Source organism: Gorilla gorilla, chromosome 8 (genome assembly GCF_029281585.2).
Source record: "Gorilla gorilla gorilla isolate KB3781 chromosome 8, NHGRI_mGorGor1-v2.1_pri, whole genome shotgun sequence".
Lineage (NCBI taxonomy): Eukaryota > Metazoa > Chordata > Mammalia > Primates > Hominidae > Gorilla > Gorilla gorilla.
In genome coordinates this window covers 85,323,614-85,345,383 of record NC_073232.2, presented here as the reverse complement: position 1 = coordinate 85,345,383, position 21,770 = coordinate 85,323,614, and the positions used below count along the sequence as shown (strand labels likewise).

The following is a 21,770-nucleotide window of genomic DNA, read 5'->3' as shown; positions in this document are numbered from 1 at the left end:
CACACTGAAATGAGGGATCATATTTTCACTTCAGGGCTCACAGAAGAGGGACACTGATACGTTTTTCAAAGATGATGGTACCATTTCAAAAGCATGTTTCTCAAGTCCTTAATGAATGAAGACCTTCTAAACCCTCACAGAGGAGAAGAAAAGAATAAGACAAATTACAAGAATAAATTTACTCCAGCATTTCTAACTCTGAAGAATTTGAACTCCCCACTTTTTATTTTACCAATATATATCCCTCTCAACTTCATTTAACATAGTCCCCTGTTGAATCTAATTGAAAAAGCAATTAAGTCACCACCAGTGCTTAAATTAGCTCACTACAGAAAGCACAGTCTTACCTCTCACTAAGCTCATACAGTGGTGAGTGCTTACCCAAGTAGAAAGGGAGATTCAGATTCTAGGCATGTACAAAATGACAAATATAAACTATGCAGTTTTTGGATTTTATGTGAATTGCAATGAAAAGCTAACGGTATATTTTAAACAGGGGTGGGGAGAAAATACATACTATGTGGAATATGGATTATTGAGCGAAAAGGGTAAAAGCAGAAGCTAGTTGTGGGGCAAATGGCAGCTGTCCAGGTGAGAAAGGATGGTGGCTTGGTCTAAGAAGATAGACAATGAGGTGGTGGAAAGAGGTAAGACTAGAAATATATTTTGGTCATAGAACTGCCTGGACTTGTTCTTTGAAGAAAGGCAAGTAATAAAGAGAGAAAGATCAAGAACGATGCCTCGATTTTTGGCATAGTGCCAGTAATCAAGGCGGCAGACACTTGTGCATTATGGGAAGTGAAAACAGCATTCCAACTCTGCCTGGAAGCTTCCAATCACCTCATGTCTCTCAACAGACACATGTATACAACTAACAAAACATGGTCAATTCCAAGTAGTGACTGAGGTCATCATAGATACAAGAGAAGAGTTTTCTGTTAGAATGGGGAAGGGCTTCACAGAAGAGCTGGAACCTGAAGCGGAAAGAGCAGGACTTCAACTAGGAAGGAAGGTGAGTAGGTATCCAGACTCAGGGAGGAGGTGACCTATACAGGGCCAGTGCACCCAGCTGTGCACTGCGCAACTCCACGGGGTGCCATTCCCATGAGCTGTGTGTGAGTTCAGGCCTGGAAAATGCCAGGCACAGTGTTGGGATGGTAAATAAACCAGAGTCGTCAAATCAAAAATAGAGTTAAAGAAGTTAGGCGGAGTTAGAAAGATAAATAATTCCAGAATACAACCATTACAGCATTCATTTTTAGGCATATTTGAATGATCCTTACTCCACAGAATCCAACAAGCATGGGAAAGAGCAGGCATTCTAAGTTTCCCAACTGCCCTGTTAACTAATTATCAAATATTAGCTCATCCAAGCTCCAGTGGCAGAGGAGCCATAACATTTTTTATGAGAAGCTTTTCTTTCATCCTTTAAGGTGAGACAGATGAATCCTCTAGTTCTCGTTCCAAGAAAGCACTTTAACTGCTGAGACTAGACTTGGTTTCATCAATAAATGAGCTGTTAAAATTGATTTATCCTCATTGACAGGCACTTCATTCACAAATATACTCTGCCACATGGAGACCATTTTAGCCCACAATCTGGGTTGTTCCAAACGGAGCTCTTTCATTGCAAGCATGCCTTTCAGAACGCTTATTGGTGGTGTCACTGTGTAAAATCCTATTTTTCCACATATTCACAGTACCTCCAACTTGAATGTCAGTCAGGATTTCAGGCCTTTTTCATCTTTAGAAACAATACTTTTGTATATAGAAAGCATTTTATTCCTGTCTCGCCCCCCAGTGAACTATTTGGGAAGGATAAATACTACTTAAGGAAAGATGGCTTGTGATTGCCTTCTCTGAGTCTCACAGTAAAATTATTCCACGTGGTACATGGGGAAGGGAATGTTTACTATATCACTGCCATTTTCAGAGAAATTAAAACAACAACAACAACAACAAAACTCAACCAGAATATCATTGGTCATATTTTTGGAAATCAGGAAATTGTACAAAAACATTGCTTTAGGAAAATATGTTGTGTGGCAAATTATATCTTCCTTGTTTGACAGACAAGCGATAATAAATTAACAGGCTAGCACGGGGCTGGGAGACCTCTAGAGTGGGAGATGCCTTGTGGACCATGCTTCTATGTCTCCATTTTTTCCTATTTATTTTGTTTCATTCAGAGATTCAAAGAGGGAACAGGTAACAACGCACACAGTGGTAAGCACATTTAAAAAGGTATCTGGAATCAATGCATTGTGAAATAAATATAATTGTGCATAGTGTTCTGAAACTCCCTGACAAGAATGACTTAAATTACTCAGTCAAGACCGTTAAAGCTTTTTCATGAGGGCAGGACCCCGGACTCTGCAAACTCCCTCCTGCCATAGCAAACAGTTCGAGCTGATGGTTCCCCCTGACAGTCAGAGGTGGTCACTCCCTTTGCTCTACTTCCACACACAGAAAGCGTTCCCTGTTTGTCTGTGGCGAGTTCCATATGTTTCTTGTGGCATCTGCTAGCATTTCCACTGAAAATAAAAAAGATTGTTTTAATTTCCAACCATATCTGTTCCCATTTGGGGATGTAAGCCATTTTGCAATGCTTTGTCCTTGAAGACTGTGATTTGTTTTGGTTCCCTGTGCAATATCTTGTGTTTTTCTTTAATGCCTTTTTTGAAGAAATATTTGAAAACAATCAGGGGAGGAGGAGCAGCTGCAGCTCAAACACTGCGGTAGATGTTAGACAATGCAAGGCGCTTTTATTCTTGACGTTTTGCTTTTTGTCAAACTTTGCAATAAGGAAGGAAGGGCAGCTTTTGTTCCTTAGACAATCAGAAGGAAAGAAAAAATTGATTATTCCTTGCAGATTATGGGTGGTCAGCAATTATGTAAAAATGGGACAAACATTCAGAAGGGCCCAACTATTCTATCAGCGCAGCTGCACAATGACAACCATATGCTCTGGCCTGAGGGGTTAACTATTACATTGAAACTGATTAGAGTAGTTTATCTTCCTGGGAAACAACTCCATTTAGACTGATCAAGACCAGCATTAGGTGAACACTGATGGGTTAAGATTTTGTTTTACATCCCCCCAACTGCTTTTAGAACAATATCCTGGTTAAAACAACGATTCAATCAGACCTAAATTCACATAGTAACCTTAAGCAAGTGTCTTAATAGCATGAGCTCTAGGTGGCTGTAAGGAATCAGAGAAAGTTAGAAGGCCGGAAACTGTCCATGAAAGGTTTCCATCTCCCTGCTCCACCATGGTAGAGACACAGAATCCTTGGTACATTAGACTAATGGTTCTCAATGGATGTGGGAGATTAACAGTTATCTAGACAGGTTTTTCAGATACCTACCAGGCCCCTGTACTTGCTGTCTTCAATGCCGATATGTCTTTTTGTATGATGAAGCTAATACGTGTGTGTGTGTCCAGACCAGTTTTATTTTTTTCTCCAGAATTACAAAGTACATGGGTGGGCCCAAACAAAAAGCAGCTTCTGTTCTCATCGATTGATTAACTGACTCATCCATTCATTCCATGACATACCTTCAGACATTGTTTTAAGTATTGGGATATAGTGGTAAGCAAGATATATAAAGGCATTAAATAAATGATATGTACATAGGTTTATCTTGAACCTAATCTAGGACATCAAGAAAGATGGCAACAATCTCTAAAATAATCAGTGTCATATGGAAATGGTAAAATGATGATCATGTTTATCGTTAATAATAACACCTTATGCTTGTGTACAATTTAATGTTTATAAGATTTCAATTGTTTTGAACTATGATCATGGTGGAGGCCACCTGCCTACATTATATGCACGAGCATATAATGACTCCCATGGCTAATTCTTATATGTGTATATGTGTGATATTCCTGTGGAAATTACCAATCTCGTGAAGGCAGGTACTGTGTCTTTCATTTTTTCATCTTTCCTAGTGATGTGCTCCGTTCAAAGCAAGTACTAAAATACTGCCCCTGGATATCGTTTGGATATTTGTTCCCTCCAAATCGTATGTTGAAATTTGACCCCTAGTGTTGGAAGTGGGGCCTTGTGGGAGGTGTTTGTGTCATGGGGGTGGGTCACTCATGAATGGCTTGTTGCCATCTCTGCTTTATGAGTTCCCATGAGAACTGATTGTTAAAAAGGGCCTGGCACCTCCTCCTTTTTCTTTTTCTCCTCTCTTGCTACGTGACACCTCCTCCCCGTTCACCTTCCACCATGATTAGAAGATCCCTGAGGCCCTCACCAGTAGCAGATGCTGGCACCATGCTTCTTGTACCGCCTGCAGAACTATGAGCCTAATAAACCTCTTTTCTTTATAAGTTACCCAGCCTGAGATATTCTTTTATAGCAAGCTTATCTAACCCACAGCCCACAGGCCACAGGCAACCCAGAATGGCTTTGAATATGGCCCAACACAAATTTGTAAATTTTCTTAAAGCATTATGAGATTTTTTTGTGATTTTTTTTTTAGCTCATCAGCTATCATTAATTTTAGCGTATTTTATGTGTGGCCCAAGACAATTCTTCTTCCAATGTAGCCCAGGGAAGCCAAAAGATTGAACACCCCTGTTTTATAGCAACACAAAACAGACTAAGTCATCCACCATTTATATAGGCCTTAATAGTTTTCAAATACTTTTTACAGATTATCTATTTTTATTTTTATACCTTGTTTGTGGATTTTTAATTTTTTTCTTCTTTTTTATTTTTTCTTTTCACTTTTTTGTTTATGAATTTTAAAGATGAGAAATGAGAAGTCCAAAGAAGATACATTATTTATTTACTCAGGATCACATAATTAGCTAGGAAAAAGCCCTATCTCTTTTTTATTTTTATTTATTTATTTTTGGTCTAATGTTTATTTTCATTGTTGTACATGTATGTCAGATTTTTCAGGCATATGATATGTCAGATATATATCAAATATCTATTTATATACTGTGAGGAATAAACTCATTTTGGGGAATTAGGCATGAAAACAGAGAAAATGAGTTGGCTTGATGCACATATCAAGCTGCTTCTCATTGGGCAACCAAGATGGTTGACAATTACGGGAGACGAGGCAGAGATCTGACTGCACAAGAGCTGTAAACACAATGCACTCAGGGCATCCTTCGAATAAGTCATAGGCACATCGAATTTAAATGGGGGGCAAGTTCTACCATCAAAGAATGCATTTCAGGGTGTGGCAGCAAATGGTGCTGTGGAAAATGATAGCAGAGCCCAAGTGAAGAAGCTACCCCAGCCTGCCATCCAGCCATGTTCCTTATGCCTTCTCTGGCTTTTCCAAAAATGAAATGTCAATACCACTCTAGGGTTTTCATCTTAATTCATGATAGAAGCCCTCAAGGCTTGTCATAGAATATGTCAGTATATTTCCAGAACATGCAGTCTGGGTCTGATTATCAAGCAAGTGGTGTAAAAACAGTTTAAGCTTCCACCAACCCAAGAATTCGCAATGGAAGATAGAACAACTGATTATGTTTCTACCGTTTCTGAACAACCCAAAGTTCCAACTAGACTCAGCCTTATTTGTTAGCAAATGCACACATAGAAAATCACTCTGGGATTCATGTCTTGCTTTTCTACAATTTGACAGCAAGCATCAAACAGCAGCAATGTCAGCCATGGGACATAACTTTTATGCCAATTTCAGCTATGCCCTATAAAGTTTTCTTTTTCTCTCAAATCCATAAGGTCACAAAGACCTTCTCAACTTCAATCACATAACTTAAATGTACAAATTAAAATTCCATTTCCTACATCCCTTCCATTCATAAGAAGCAATTAAAGTAGAGTATCTAATATACTCTATGATCCTGGCAAGGGCATTACTCTTCATATGCCTCAATGGGCTATGCCAAAATATCTCTTTCATTTATTAAAGCCATTTGTGATTGCCACTGACTTTGAGCTCAATGGCATCCCAAGGCCAAATTTGTTTATTCATCCACTTGTTTTTAAAAATAAAAACCACTACAGGAGCCATTGATTGATTAACCTGTAGCAGTTCCTTACATTAAGCATCTTTGTCTGTGTGTCAAAATAAACTATATAGTAAGTCTCTGTAGAATACACAAAGCTGTGCCAGCAGTCACAGGGTCGTGATTCTATGGTTTCAGCCTTCTGTTCAGATACCCAGAGTTTGACTGCCTATGGCCATGCAGCCTCAGAAATCACTGGATACTATCAAGCTGGGCTGCCTTGGAAGGAATAGGAACCCACCTGCCCATCCTCCCTGAGCTGCTTGTCTTTGCAGGCTAGGACACAGAGGAGGCATCTATAATGAGATGGAGGCCCAGGGAAGGAGATTTATGGTTTTACTGTGCTGGAGGCAAGAAAATGTATACTGATTTTTCTATTTTGCAGGTCCTTTCTCTCTCTCTCTCTCTCTCTCTCTCTCTCTCTCTCTCTCTCACGCACGCACGCACACACACACACACACACACACACACACACACATTTGGCAGGCCCTTTCACATATATGTGTATATATATATATATAATATATGATATAATTTTTTTAGACAGGGTCTCTCTTCATTGCCTGGGCTGGAGTGCCATGGCACAATCTCTGCTCACTGCAACCTCTACCTCCCAAGTTCAAGTGATTTTTGTGCCTCAGCCTCCAACATAGCTGGGACTACAGAAGCGTGCTACCACTCACGACTAATTTTTGTATTTTTAGTAGAGACGGGGTTTCACCATGTTGGCCAGGCTGGTCTCGAAATCCTGACCTCATGGGATCCATCCGCCTTGGCCTCCCAAAGTGCTGGGATTACAGATGTGAGCCACCGTGCCTGGCCCCTTTTACATATATTATCATACTTATTTCCCATAACAACGTTATGGGAAATATGTATTATTATTATTACACATATGTGTAATACTATAATATTACACACATGTGTAATATTATAGTATTACACATATGTGTAATATTATAGTATTACACATATGTGTAATATTATAGTATTACACATATGTGTAATATTATATTACACATATGTGTAATATTATAGTATTACACATATGTGTAAAATATGTATTATTATTATTCCACTTTGCTGATAAAGAAACCAAGTCTCAGAAAGTAACCTGGCCAAAGTCATAAAGCTAGTAAGCTGTAAAGTTGAAAAGACTGAAACCCAAGTCTAGCTTACTCCAGTCTCTTTCTACTCTAACAAGTTTCATGTAAATGCAATAGAATTCCTGAGTCATAGAAAGCATTTATATACATAGTACAAGAGCAACATCACACCTCTAAGATAGCACCTGCAAGCACAATGCAAAATGTCAATAAAGTGGAGACGTGTGGTCTTCCAATGTTGTCTTGGATTGTTAGAGGGAAAAAAATCATGTCATTGTATATTTCCTTAAGCTCCAAATGTCAGGAGATAATAAAAAACACTGTATTTGAGAGATGTGGTCACTTAGAGTCCTGTACTTTACAGTGAGTCTCCAAAAGCTTGCCTAAAGTGGAGCCCACTTGATAACTCAAGCAGAAACTGCCCAGCTTCTGAGAAGCTTCAAAATGGGTCTAATGATAATTTTTTGAAAGTATTTTTTTATTAAAATATCCTTAAAATATTATTCATATAGGTTGGGTGAAGGGGCTCACACTTGTAATCCTAGCACTTTGGGAAGCCAAGGCAGAAGCATTGCTTAAGGCCAGGAGATCAAGACCTGCCTGGGCAACATGTGAGACCCTGTCTCTACAAAAAAGAAAAAAAAAATTGTTTAAAATTAACTGGGCGTGGTGACATGTGTCTGTGGTCATAACTACTTGGAAGGCAGGGACAGGAGGATTGTTTGAACTCGGGAGTTGAGGTTGCAGTGAGTGAGCTATGATTTTGCCACTGTATTCCAGCCTGGGTGATAGAATGAGAACTTGTCTCTAAAAATAAAAATTAAAAAATATTCATTATATAGGAAATCTACTAGATTTTATGTCTTAAGAAAAGTGATCATATCTAATTTACCTTTAAATTTTCAATGTATCTTGGTGTATAGTGGATGTTTATTAAGTTGAGAGAAGGAATATTAGCCAAGAGAAACTTACCTTTGGAGAATTGATGTGGTATCAGCTGGCTCGACTGGTTCAGCCTCTACTGGAGGCCCACCAGCTAGGTAAATTAAGCACAAAATCACATAGCCCCACTCCACCGTGGAAGAGGTTAACATTGTCCTGGAGAGAGACATGTTTTTTAAAATGCACACTACATACCAAATACTCAGATATCAAAAAAGTGTAACTGAGCTCATTATACTTGAGGTATCTTCTTGGCTCACAATGATTCCTCCTTCTCAGGGAAATGATCAGGAAATGCCCAGATCTTTTCTTTGGAGAAAGCAGGTGTGTCCCTATAATACACCTTGTCCCCTTGGCTGGAAATAATTCATGCAAGATTGAGCAGTTGGGCAACCAAAGCTAAATTGAGTCAATCAGATTCTTCTCTGTGGGAAATCAGAATTTTCAATCAAGTTTCTCACGGGGAGGGGCTCTTGCAGCTGAATAATATTAGTAGCTATGGTCTAGAAAGACTTATGTTGTCTTGTTGCTGAAGTCACTGGAGCTGCCCTTTTTCTGCCCTCTGAAATTTTGTTTGTTCAATTCTTTTTGGATCTTATGATATATCCCACTGTCCTTCCAATAAATTCCAATTCTTGCTTGAGTTACTCAGAGTGGGTTTCCATTACTTGTAGCCAAACAAAACTTAAATGATTCAGAAGTGCAGATGGATGGCTCTAGGAATTGATGTAGCGAGAACTAAGCAAGTTGAATTGAGAAAGAAGACAAATGCGTGAAGCTGAGCATAGGAAAGAAGAAACATTTTTAAAGTACGACAGAGTAGGAAAAGCATCCCAAAGTGGTGGAATGACCCAAGTGAAATGTAGAAAATTGGGACTCAGTGGGTCCATCAAGAATGGGGAGAAAAGCTCCCTGGCTGGAGAAACATAGGATCCATGCCAACACTCAGGAGAAGTTTCAATGATGGAGGAGGCTGGCCAGATGTTCAGGTTAAATTTAAGGGTGTCGTTTCAGAGTTTTGGGGTTTCTTTTTTGGCCTGGGGCTTTATGAAGTAACATTCCATTTCTATAGGTGGAGACCACAGTAACTTTGTGCTGCAGTTTCACATCTCAGAACATGGCTGATTTTGCTGTATGAAAGGGTATTTAATGTAGAAAGTCTTGAGTAGAACTTTAAGTTCAACAGACGTTTAGGGATAAGCGGCCCCGGTGGTTGTCACTGGGCACCTGAACCCCACCTGCAGCACAGTATGGCCTGGTGGTCTGACAAGGTCTTCCATGGCATAGCTCTGAATCTCCAGATCCTCTCTGGTGGGTGAGATGAGCCAAGGACTGGGTGGGGCTGTCATGGTCAAACTCAACACCTTCCTCAACAGGAGAAGAAGACTTAAGCCACACGCAAGCAAAATTCTTAGAAATTACTTGATTTTTAGTTTTCTTCTGAAAGATGCAGACCAAGCATTTTGTTTGCCCTGGGTGACAGATGTGTCCAGCCCATCTCGGTGTCAGGACGAGGGTGTGACATCATGGTTACAGGAACCATGACTTCCAAGCCCATCAGGGATCTCATTTCTTCAGATCATCATCTGTCCACTGCTGCAGCTTCTGGGTTCAGCCTTAGTGCCATCAGCTGGGAAGGGAGTAACAGGATTTTGTTAATTGTACTGTCAAACTTAGTGGAAGCAAAGTTAGATATATTTCGCATAAGAAAGTCTTAGTTCCAAGACCCAATTTTCACAAACCAAGTTAGTAAATATCACAAACCCCACAAATTAGAATCCAGCATAGTTCTTTTGCCATTTCTGATCACATCTTCTATTCAGTAAAGTCTTCCAAGGCATCCTTTGAACCCTCCCAGTAAACTTTCTTAACCTAAGGGGCTAGAGGTGAAAAGGTAATTTCAATTGTGGTGGCTGCATTTGACTAGTTGGATTGTATGAAATTAAAAGTTGGGATTTTATGAAATTAAAAATTGAGACTGATATAAAATATTGCTCACCACATTAAAAGCACTTAAATAAAAGGATAATGCATATTTTTAAGGTGATAAACAACTATTTTTTTCCAGTGGGTTTCTAGGAATATAAGTTTCACCAAAGACTAAAATTTTGTTTTATAAATTTAAGGGCTAAATAAAACATATACCCCAAACTCCAGTCCAGGCTCCATTCTGGCCTGAAAGGACTTAACTAATAGCTTTTTAATTGCATAATTTTATATTTTTTCTTTTTGTTAGAGGCAGAAGTGGAGCACAGAAGCAGCCCCGGAAAGTCTACTCTCCTAATATTTGCAAAATTTCTGACAGTCTCCCAAGAGGGCATCAGATAAGTTCTATGAAATGTCCAGTGTACTGTGGGATACCTATCCTCACCCAAACCTTATTTTTTTTTAAAGGTTTATCTATTCCTAGTCTCGAGTTTCATGCTGGGTTTTTGCAATGACTGCAGAAATACAGCAATAATCTTTGCCTAAACCTCTGAAGAAAATATTAAGCATATAAAGCAGAATCATGAATAATAACAGCTCTTACACAACCAGTAGATCTTAATAACACATATTCCTCGTCACCGGCTTTCCAAAACCATTCCCATTTGGAGTTTGTCTTTTGATATTACTGCTTTGAGAACCAAAATTTCTCTGAGCTCCCCTTGTAAGATTAATTAAAATGGACATATCTTCGAAGCACAGATAAGACTAGAATTTCTTTAATATAAGTGTTTGTCATGGCAACATTTTCTATAATGTAACTGTGACACCTTGCTTTATTTCTTTAAATATTAAACAAACAAATAAGGGAAGCAAGCAGACTCTTAGAGAAGAAAAGAAATGGTACCAGCTCCATTTTTTATGGCTAAGGTATTAAGTGACCACTCTGTGGTGGTATAAAAGTGACACTAAATAGAAAAGACAATGGCCAGGCACAGTAGCTCATGCCTATAATCCCAACACTGTGGGAGGCCAAGGTGGATGGATTGCTTGAGCCCAGGAGTTCAAGACCAGCCTGGGAAAATGGTGAAACCCCATCTCTACTAAGAATGCAAAAAATTAGCCAGGCATGGTAGTGCACACCTGTAGTTCCAGCTACTCCAGAGGCTAAGGTGCGAGGATGGCTTGAGCCTAGGAGGCTGCAGTGACCTGAGTTCACACCACTGTACTCCAACCTGGGTGACAGAGTGAGACCCTGTCTTAAAAAAAAAAAAAAAGACATGACAAGACTGGCATCAGTAAACCAGGTTCACCAGTAATAATCAACACAGAAAAAAGTACTTTCTGAAGACCATGATTGCCAAATCATTGTGGGCAAGACAAAGTTAACACTTCAAATACCTTACCTGGGGAGCAGGAACTGACATGGGCAATGTTAATTATGAAATACATGACAGATAATAAGTTATTTCTGAAGATGAAGTTGTTTCTTTAGATCAGAATATTTGGAAAAGGCTTAGAGAAGGAAAGAATGAGATATTCAAATTTAAATATTATATGGAAAGTCAAAGAGAAATAGAGAGATCATTCAAGAAAAATGCAAGACCCATTTATCAGAGAATGAATAAACCATACAGACTCAACTGTTTACTTAACAATTTTGTGTGTGTATGTATATATATATATATATTTTCTTTCTTTTGTTTTTACAGTGGAGCAACCATAGCTCACTGGAACCTTGACCTTCCAGGCTCAAGCAACCCTCTCACCACAGCCTCCTGAATAGCTGAAACTGCAGGTACATGCCACCTCACCCGGCTAATTTTTAAAATTCTTTTGTAGAGACAAGGTCTCACTATGTTGCCCAAGCTGGCCTTGAACTCCTGGGCTCAAATGACCCTCCCACCTTGGGCTCCCGAAGTGCTGGGATTACAGGCATGAGCCATCACTCTCAGCCTTCAAGAATTATACAAATGCCAGCTTCCTTCCAGTAATGAGCTAAGTGGAAAAATGAGGGCAGTCCTAGGCCCCAGGTAGCTTTCAATCCAATGGCGGGAAACACACACACACAGAAAAAAACAATACAGCAGAAAACAGAGGCATGGCTAGGGCATTAGAGAAGCACAGAGAAGGAGAAGAGTAAGTAGGATTATTTTAGGCAGAGAGGGCCACATTGAAAAGGTATAGAGGTGTTAGAGAGCATGGACCAGTCATTAACTCAAAGTAATGACATCTTCCTGGTGCACAGGGCAGATCGAGAGAAATGAGACAGCACCAATCACAAAGGCCTTGTACATCATGCTCAGGATATCAGACTTCACACAATAGGCTATGACGAAACACCAACAGATTTTGGAAAAGAAAGGGTTTGATCATACTTCATGTTATACAGATGGCACTGGCAGCAGAATGAAAGCCTCAGGGTGGCTGGTCATTCTAAAGGCAGGGAAACTAGCTAGGAGACCTGAAGAGCAGTCAGGTCTCTACAAGGGTATTGACACTGGGGTTGGAGAAGAAAGGAGAGACTCAAGAGATATTTAATTGGAATAAAAAATGGCCAGACTTTGATGACTTACCTGAGAGTATCTGTTGGAAGTTAGGGAAAGGTAGCATTCTAATATGACTGTGAAGTCTGTGGCTTGCAAGATATCACTAAACAAAATGTGGGAGTAAAGCATGGTGAACAACCAGTTTGAGGAGAAAGATCATGAGTTCAGGCTTGGAAACGCTAAGATGGGAGTGCCTGAGACGCTCCATTGGAGAAGTCTGGTGGAGTTGGAGCATGTAACTGGAACTCAGGGGGGCCTTCTCAGATGGAGACGGAGATTACAGAAATAGGCTCTGGGGCATTACATAGAGTTGTGATCATGGTTGAGATCATCCAGGAAATTGAAAGAGAGGATTGCTGAGGACAGGTCTTATCAACATTCATCCTGGAATAGAGGATGCATTACATGAGAAACAAACTAAAAAGAAGCATTAGGGAAGTAGAGAGAAAACCAAGAGAGAACAATATCATGAAATCCAAGAGAAGAAAGCTTCTGAAATGACAGGGTGGTCAACAGCCTAAAACCCTTTGAAGAATCCAGGGTCTAAACGTGTGAGATCTTAGAAAGCACCTGGTCTCACTCCTCCAATGCATTTATTAGGAAATAAAGACCAAGAGACTGGAAGGCGCCTGCCCACAATCACACTGTCAATGAGGAGGGAGCTGACTAGCAGGCAGACGCCCTGACGCCCTGCTGCGCAGCTTCGGCTTTATCCAGCTGCACTTTTGGTTTGATTGAACCCAGATTTCGCAGAAGGAAGTAGTGGGAGATAAGCCTTAGAAAGGTAGGTCAGGGCCAGGCAGCAAAATTGCTAAACTAGGGGGCTTAAATGTTATTCGGAGGAACGGGGTACTCACTAAAGAGCTTTGAGCAGGGAAGTTATTCTAATCACAGACATATTTGGGGAAATTTTAGGTGGGAGTTTTCAGGGGTGTTGTTAATATTTTGCTCAGATAAGTCACAAATTAAGCAATTATGTGAACCCCTCCCCCCAAATAATTGTGTGTTGTAGTGAATAAAACTCCTTAATTATATTATAAATTAATAACCAATAAATAAGAAAAAAACTCAAAAATGAAGTCACCTATTGCTTAGGTTCATGAGATCACCTTAAAATGATCTAGAAATAAAATGAAAAGTCCTGTGAGATTTGGAACCACCCTAGGTATCATGTCCAGCTCTGGGGAGGGGGTGGGGGGTGGGCCTGAGTACACTGCAGCCTCAGGTATCCACGCTTTCATAACTCTATTAGGACCAATGATTAAGGCCATATGAGGACATATTATTTTATGTGATTTCTCCTTCTTCCTCTTTTTCCCCTGTACATATACATTTGTTAAAAAGGAGAATAAAAAATGATCCCTATACCTTTGGAAGAATGCCTTGGGAGAGATGCCCATGCCAGGGACCAGCTTTCTCTGAGTTGCCAATCCTATTGCCAAAGGCGTTCCAACCAGAGTGACTCTATCTTGAGCAGGGGCTAGGCAAAATGAGGCTGAGACCTACTGAGGTGCATTCCGAGGAGGTTAGGCATCCTAAGTCACAGGAAGAGACAGAAGGTCGGCACAAGATACAGGTCACAAAGACCTTGCTGTAAAACAGGTTGCAATAAAGAAGTCAGTCAAAATCCACCGAAAACAAGATGGTGATGAAAGTGACCTCTGGTAGTCCTCGTTGCTCATTTTATGCTAATTATAATGTATTAGCTGCTAAAAGACACCCCCACCAGCACCATGACAGTTTACAAATGCCATGGCAACATCAGGAAGTTACCCTATATGGTCTAAAAACCGGAGGACCCCTCAGTTTCAAGGAAATCCCCACCCCTTTCTCAGAAAACTCATGAATGATCCACCCCTTGTTTAGCATATAATCAAGAAATAACCATAAAAATAGGCAGCCGGCAGCCCTCAGGGCTGCTCTGCCTATGGAATAGCCATTCTTTTGTTTCTTTACTTTTCTAATAAACTTGCTTTCACTTTATTCTATAGACTCACCCTGAATTTTTTCTTGCACGAGATCCAAGAACCTTCTCTTGGGGTCTGGATCAGGATCCCTTTCCAGTACCACTATGACCTGGCTGCACATGGTCCCCCTGAAGCCACAGGTTGAGCTATGTCAGGTCCCAAAGACACAGGGGCCCCAGCAACTTCATCCTCTCTCTTTCCCCTCGGAGCTTCAAAACTTTGAGGTTCTCAAACGCCTAGATAATGGTTTGCCTCATAGGTGACAGTACACTGGTAGGTAGAAATTGACCTGACCCTACTGAAACCCCAAAGTCCCATGAGACCTGAAGTCTGATTCGGTGGTTCATTGCAAAGACTAACATCAAGCGAGGGAACACAGAAAAATGTCACAAACAGTGCTTGAAATTGATTTGAGGGTCAGAGCAACCTGAACTTCTGACCGTGACTTTTAACCTCCTCACATCTTGCTCTCCGTCTCTGCTGTTACGATGATAGTGCACACTCTGTGCAGAAAAGACGGCTCCACTTTACACGTACCCAGGCAGAATACTACAGTGGGCCTGTTGCCGGGCAACCACAGCTAGAACACTTTGTTTCCGGAGCATTTTGAGAATGATTACACTTGCGGGGTTGGGTTGGGTTGGTTGGGTTTTTTTATTATTATTATTATTATTCTTTCTTTCTTTCCTGTGGTACCTATTCCTGGATGTTGTAAATATTCATCTGAGTTTTCCATGGATGAGGGGAAGACGTTATTTAAATGAGTTTGGGAGGGTAATTTGCTCGGGTGCATCACTACCCTCTTTTATGCTTTGCAGGCAGCCTGCTGCAGAAGGAGAGAAAGCGCTTTTGTGACCATTATTGACTTAGATGACAATGCTATGCTGGCTTGTTTCAGTTACATAGAACAATGGGAGCAGAAAAAAGACACTTTAGCGAAGGCATTTAGTAAATTGTTAGTAAATGGGGAAGATACAAAAGCCCCAGCTAAGTCATCAGGCATATTTCCTTGCTAACGTGGCTGCAGTTACTCTCCTGGCCCCCTCTAAACCCCACTCAGAGAGGAACGCTTCCTCTTCCTCTTGTTAAGTGACATCAACACATTGAAATACAGCTCTTGGCTAAACTCCTGCGAGCTGACTTTGAAAGGTAACGGGAAGAAACATTTCCTTTAAAAAGGAATCTGGCAGCCTTTGAGCCTTTGAAACACACCCATTTCAGATGAGTCTGAGTTGGGCAGGAATTGCAAGTACCTCAAAAATCATCCGTGTTAATATTTCCCCCACCCCTGGAATATTAATATGTACACACACCCACACACTCCCCTTGAGATGTGTTTATTTCACAATTCACAAATGGTGAAGAGACCTTTTCTGAATTTTTTTCTTAGGGACTTGGGAAGCCAGCATGAAAATTGTGATTCTTCCAAATGCTTTCCCATATGCCTTAAATGCCCCCATTAAAGTTAATTTTCTCAGTCCACACGTGTTCTCTGTGTCTTGGTGACCACCTCCCTGCCTCCCTTAAGGTAACCTTTTCTTGAGGCTTGCTATGTCCTGTCTTGGTTATGACTTGGTCAGGAGCCTGGACACCATATGGCAGAATTCAGGGCCCCAGCCAAATACAGCAGTTGTTTACAGGGCACAGTCAGTGAGGGACTCGATCTCTTCACACTCACGGAGATGTCTATGGATAGAAAATTCGCCTCTGGGCCATCGACAGTTTGAGCCCCAAAGCTGTTGGGCTTTTCAGTCCGGAGTGCATTTACGAAGCTCTCCCATCTAAAGGATCCCCATCCTGGTGATACAGAAGTGCTGGGGGGAGAAGAGCATGGTCTCTTTAAATGATACCGAAGTGGAAAGGGAAGTGCTGGGTAGAGGAGGGCGTGGTCCCCGGTTAGGGCTCCACCCCCAAGGACCTAGATGAGGAGAGGCAGTCCTGTCTTCTCGCCCAAATGTTGCAATTTCCAAGACCACCCTGGCCCGCCACACCCCCATCCTGGCCCTATACCCTAGCAGGCAGACACAAGTAGCTGGACATCGTGAGGAACACATCGGCGGAAGAAGACACAAGTGGCTGGACGTCGAGAAGGGCACGTTAGCAGAAGAGCACACGGACAGACACCGACAAGCCGGCAGGCCACTGACCAGCACAATGATGCAGAGTTTGGCCTGAGTGGTCGGAGAAGAGTCAGGCTGTGGAGCGGCCTAACTCCAAGGAAAAAGCCAGCTCCCTTCTGGCTTCCCCATCTGCAGAGAGCCACTTCCGCTCAATAAAACCTTTCTCTCCTTCTACAAGCCCAGGTGTGATCCGATTCTTCTGGTATACCAAGGCAAGAACCCGCAATACAGAAAGCCCTCTGTCTTTGCGACAAGGTAGAGGGTGTAATTGAGCTGATTAACACAAGCCTATAAATGGAAAACTAAAAGAGTAAAATTAAAAGAGCACTCTGTATGTAACACACGCCCACTGGGGCTTCAGGAGCTATAAATATTCACCCCAGAAGCTGTCGTGGGGTTGGAGCCCCACAACCTGCCCACCTTGTATGCTTCCCAAGAGGTTTGAGCAGCTAGGCACGGAAGAAGTGAGCTACTCCCCCTGTTGCACCCACTGTGAGGGGGACAAGGGGACCTTTCCTGTTTCACTGGCCCTTCATCCAAGATCGCCTGGTGAATGGTATAAGGCTCTCCGGCACATGAGGCAGCCTGTGGCACAGGATTCAGTAAAACTCTTCCTGGCTCTACTCAGGAATATGAGTTAGATGTGCAGTTGCATTCTGCGGGGAAGACCACTTAATTATCCAGCTGGAAAACTGGGATAGAACGTTAAAGAGAAGGAGGAGAAAAGACATACTGGAGAAGGAAGTCAGAAGGAAACTTAGTATCTCTCATCTTTGGATCTGGGACAAGCAACAGGTTACTCAAAAGTTTCAGTCTGAATACACCCTTCAAGATGGGCTGGAAGGCCCACACCTTCCATATTTCCATGAAACACCCTTCTATTTATCGAGAACCAGTTATGTGCAAGGCACTCTTATGTTACTGGAAATGGGTCCGGATCCAGACCCCATGAGAGGGTTCTTGGACTTCACCCAAGAAAGAATTCAAGGCGAGTCCATAGAGTAAACTGAAAGCAAGTTTATTAAGAAAGTAAATGAATAAAGAATGGCTACTCCATAGACAGAGCAGCAGCGTGGGCTGCTCGACTAATTATACTTTTAGTTATTTTTTTATTGTATGCTAAACAAGGGGTGGATTATTTGTGTATTTTCTGAGGTAGGGGTGGGCAATTCCCGGAAAAGGGTTCCTCCACTTTTCAAACCATATAGCTTAACTTCTTGATGTTGCCATGGCATTTGTAAACTGTCATGGTGCTGGTGGGAGTGTCTCTTAGCTTGTTACTGTATTATAATTAGTGTATAATGAGCAGTGAGGATGACCAGAGGTCACTTTCATGGCAATCTCAGTTTTGGTGGGTTTTGGCCGGCTTCTTTACCACAGTTGTTCTCTTTGTGACCTCTACTTTGTGCCAACTTCCTATCTCATCCTGTGACTTAGAATGCCTAACCTCCTGGGACTGCAGCCCAGTAGGTCTCACCCTTATTTTACCCAGCCCCCATTCAAGATGGAGTCGCTCTGGTTCAAACACCTCTGACACTAACAGGGCTTGCATAGCTATAAAAAGGGTAAAATGGGCGGGGCACGGTGGCTCACACCTGTAATCCCAGCACTTTGGGAGGCTGAGGCAGGTGGATCACCTGTGGTCAGGAGCTCGAGACCAGCCCGGCCAACATGGCAAAACCCCGTCTCTACTAAAAATATAAACATTAGCTGGACATGGTGGCACATGCCTGTGATCCCAGCTACTTGGGAGGCTGAGGCAGGAGAATCACTTGAACCTAGGAGGTGAAGGTTGCAGTGAGCCAAGACTGCACTGCTGCTCTCCAACTTCTCCAACCTGGGTGACAAGAGCAAAACTCTGTCTCAAAAAAAAAAAGGTGGGGGCAGTGTAAAATGCAGGTTCTTTCCTCAAGATTGCATTGTGCAGGGATTCTCTTGGGTTAGAGAGAGAAAGCTGGCCTCCGGTGATTGTACCTGCACTCAACCAAATGCTGCAACCGTGACACCCCAGCCTCCATGATGAGAAAAGTCACTTCAACTCACAGAGCTCATCTGACTCCACTGAAAATACCCGGCCTCATTGGTGTTTGCTTTTTTTTGAAAAATGCCCTATGTCTTTGGATTCAAGGTTTACATCCAGGAACAACCCCTTTCTTTTACTATACCTCTAGGCAAGGAACATATGTCAGAAATGCTATTGCCATATTTAGGCTCTGTCTGCTGTTCAGCTTCACTGAACCCACCGCCAAGTTACCTTTTACATGGCAATTACTCATGAAATCTGAACACTCCTGCAAATTAGTGTTAGGTTGCTTTCATTTCCCAATTAACTGCCCACCTGCTATTATAAGATTCAGGTTAGTCATAGTCAGCCTTTTCCCCCTTCAGCCTTTAGGAAGGGAAAAAAAAGTACCCAACTTCTTTATGCAGAGAATAATTAAGGTGTGAAATGGTCTACCAAAGGCAACAATGAAACAATGCAACTGTGAGGATATTCAAAGAAGAGCTAGACAAGGAAGAAAAAAATTCCATGATACCAACATTAGACAGACAGGTGGATGGGTTTGGATAGACCATATGGCCCCCTTCTGTCTTGAAATGTACTGTGAGATTATATCTTGCAAAATCCCATTAAGAACCAAGTTGATTTCTATACAGTAAATGATGGCAAAGAAAATGCTGATGACACCTCAGCTATGTCCGTTATTCCAATGGCAAGTTTGTATTTCTGGGGAGATGTTTTCAAGACCAAACTAACACACTTGTCACACAGTAAATGAGATGGCAGAGGGCAGGGTGGAAATACGGGAGAGAAGAGTTTAGTCTCGTTCTCTTTTCTCAAGGGAAATAGACATGTACTTTCCAAACTCATAGCAGAGAAAAATGCTGATTCCCCACTGCAGCCTGTGGAAACAGCCAGGAGGATGTGAATCTAATGTATTGAGCCGAACAGCAGACGTGAGATGCACCCGATCATGAAAAACAGTGTCATTTCTGCAAAACATTAAAGAATATTTTTCTCCCCCTCAGGAAGACAGAGCATATGATTCCCATTCTCACATTGTGACAGAAACGCTGCATGCACTATATGTGGAGGATTGCCACACGAAATTCCAAGACACCAGGCGTGGTGGGGACCTCCGAACATGCTTCTTCAAGCCCGGTTTAATTGACACCCTGGTTGACAAGATAACGCAGTTTTGACAGCAATTCTGCACTGAAAGAGTTTCCCTCTGAATTTTCAAAGAGGATTTTTTTGCTTTTAGCTTGAGAGACAAGAAATTCACAGCCTTTCAGGCCCATATTCTGTGACACCACTCCAGCCCGGGAATAACAATAGGATCATTCTGCCATGACAAAATGGCATTGCTCTGTGCTGGCTCTCCTCTGACCTCCCATAACTGCAGAATGGCCAGTCCCCTCAAACCCTCATCTTCCTTTCTGGGACATGAGAGGTTATTTCTGGGGTGCTTGAGCTCTGTAAGTTACTGCGTGGCACCTGCCACTGTCCATTTCTCTGGCTTTTGGTCAAGATGCCATCGGTGGCTGTGGACATGAAAGCTACCAGGCTACAGTGATATCTGCCAGCAGGACTGATCCTTCCAACAATGCCTAAAGGTGCTACTGCAACCACAATGCTTCTAAGAAGGTCCCAAAGATTGCAGTGGTCAGTGGAAATGCATCTAAAGGAAGGCCCTCCCAATGTGCTACTCAGTAATGTAGCAAAGGTACCACAAGGGCACTTTTGCTGGAGCAGTTTCATATCCCAATAATAAAGGGAGAAAGTGCCCACTGTCCACACCAGTGGCTGAGCTATCACATAGGCCATGGCCACAAGTCCTGTCATGTGATATAGGAGTGTTAGGAAAATAGCTCTTTCCTTTGTCACTCAGGTCTTTACTATAGCTTCTTCCTCGGACTGCTGTTCGAGCCCTTGGGAACTTGGGTGAATGAAATTAGAGTGACAGATATTATGGTGGCCTTGGAAATGTGCCCCCATGAGCTTCAAGGCATGCTTTACTGAGGCTGAGACCTAGCCTCTGCCTGTCATGCAAACAGACACCTACCGGGGCCACTTCAGGAACTCTTGGGGCCAATCAAGACCTCATGTCACACCTGCAATCCCAGCACTTTGGGAGGCCGAGGCAGGAGGATCACTTGAGCCCATTAGTTTAAGAAATTAAAAAAAAAGAATTGAACAGAATAGTACTTCCATATTCCCTTGAGTTTTAGTTTGATATAAGCCTACATTAAACATCCAATGAGAAAGTTAAGTAGGTATTTTTAGATGATCACACCACAAGCAAAAGCAGAATTCATGAATCTATAAAGTGGGATTATTTCACTTTTTCATCTTGTTGTAGGTGAGACTATGGGAGAGAGTAGGGAGGTAACTCTTTCCTCCTGAGCTTGGGAAAATCACTTTCTCTTCAATGGAGAGAAAAGAAAGTAAAATAACACTAAAAATAGAAAAAACCAGGAGGATAATCAGATAGTTTTTTCAATCTTTTGACTACTCTGGCCCTAAAACTAATTTGGACTACAACATGATGCTACAAGACATCATGACAACGTGTTGGCCAGCAAAATTTAGGTCATTTGACCAATCAGTTTAGCTATATAAGACCAAACAATTGGTTTGACCCACTTTTTTCCCCTATTAAAATGGCTGATTCATAGATTTGCTTGGTTGATTGGCATATGATAAACACACACTAACAGTAGACTCCAGAAGGAAATCATCACTAGTCTCAGTTTTAAAATACCCTTTTGCTTTTTTAATGCATTAAATATAATAAAAATAATTTTGTAGGTACTGTTATATGATTTCTATTTATTTAATCATGCATTCCATATGGCTCAAGAAATAGAAATGATGTTTATAGCTTTTCAATGAAAATGATATTCTCCTAAGCTTATAAAACTATAATGAGTTAAAATCTGGGTGAAATACAATGCTGTTAAACTATCTTCCATTAAGAAAATGCAAACTTCGTTCTACTTTATAGCTTAGAGTTAAACTGAAGCTACACACGATGATTGCAATCAGTATTTGTTAGAATACCAACATAAGAAAGTTATCTTTCAGACCCTGAAAACCAGAAAGAAGTGCTTTCAAAAGGAGTTATCTTTCAGACCCTGAAACC

General features: G+C 41.5%; 1 long non-coding RNA gene across 1 annotated transcript; it reads right to left on the bottom strand.

Annotated features, from left to right (window-relative positions):
- Positions 1-1,965: 1,965 nt before the first annotated feature.
- Positions 1,966-15,026, bottom strand: LOC101144618 (uncharacterized). Its single transcript, XR_008669014.2, has 4 exons — positions 14,534-15,026; positions 13,905-14,127; positions 8,092-9,691; positions 1,966-2,828 (listed from the first exon to the last, which is right to left on the bottom strand). It is a non-coding gene; the product is annotated as an uncharacterized lncRNA (long non-coding RNA).
- Positions 15,027-21,770: the final 6,744 nt, after the last annotated feature.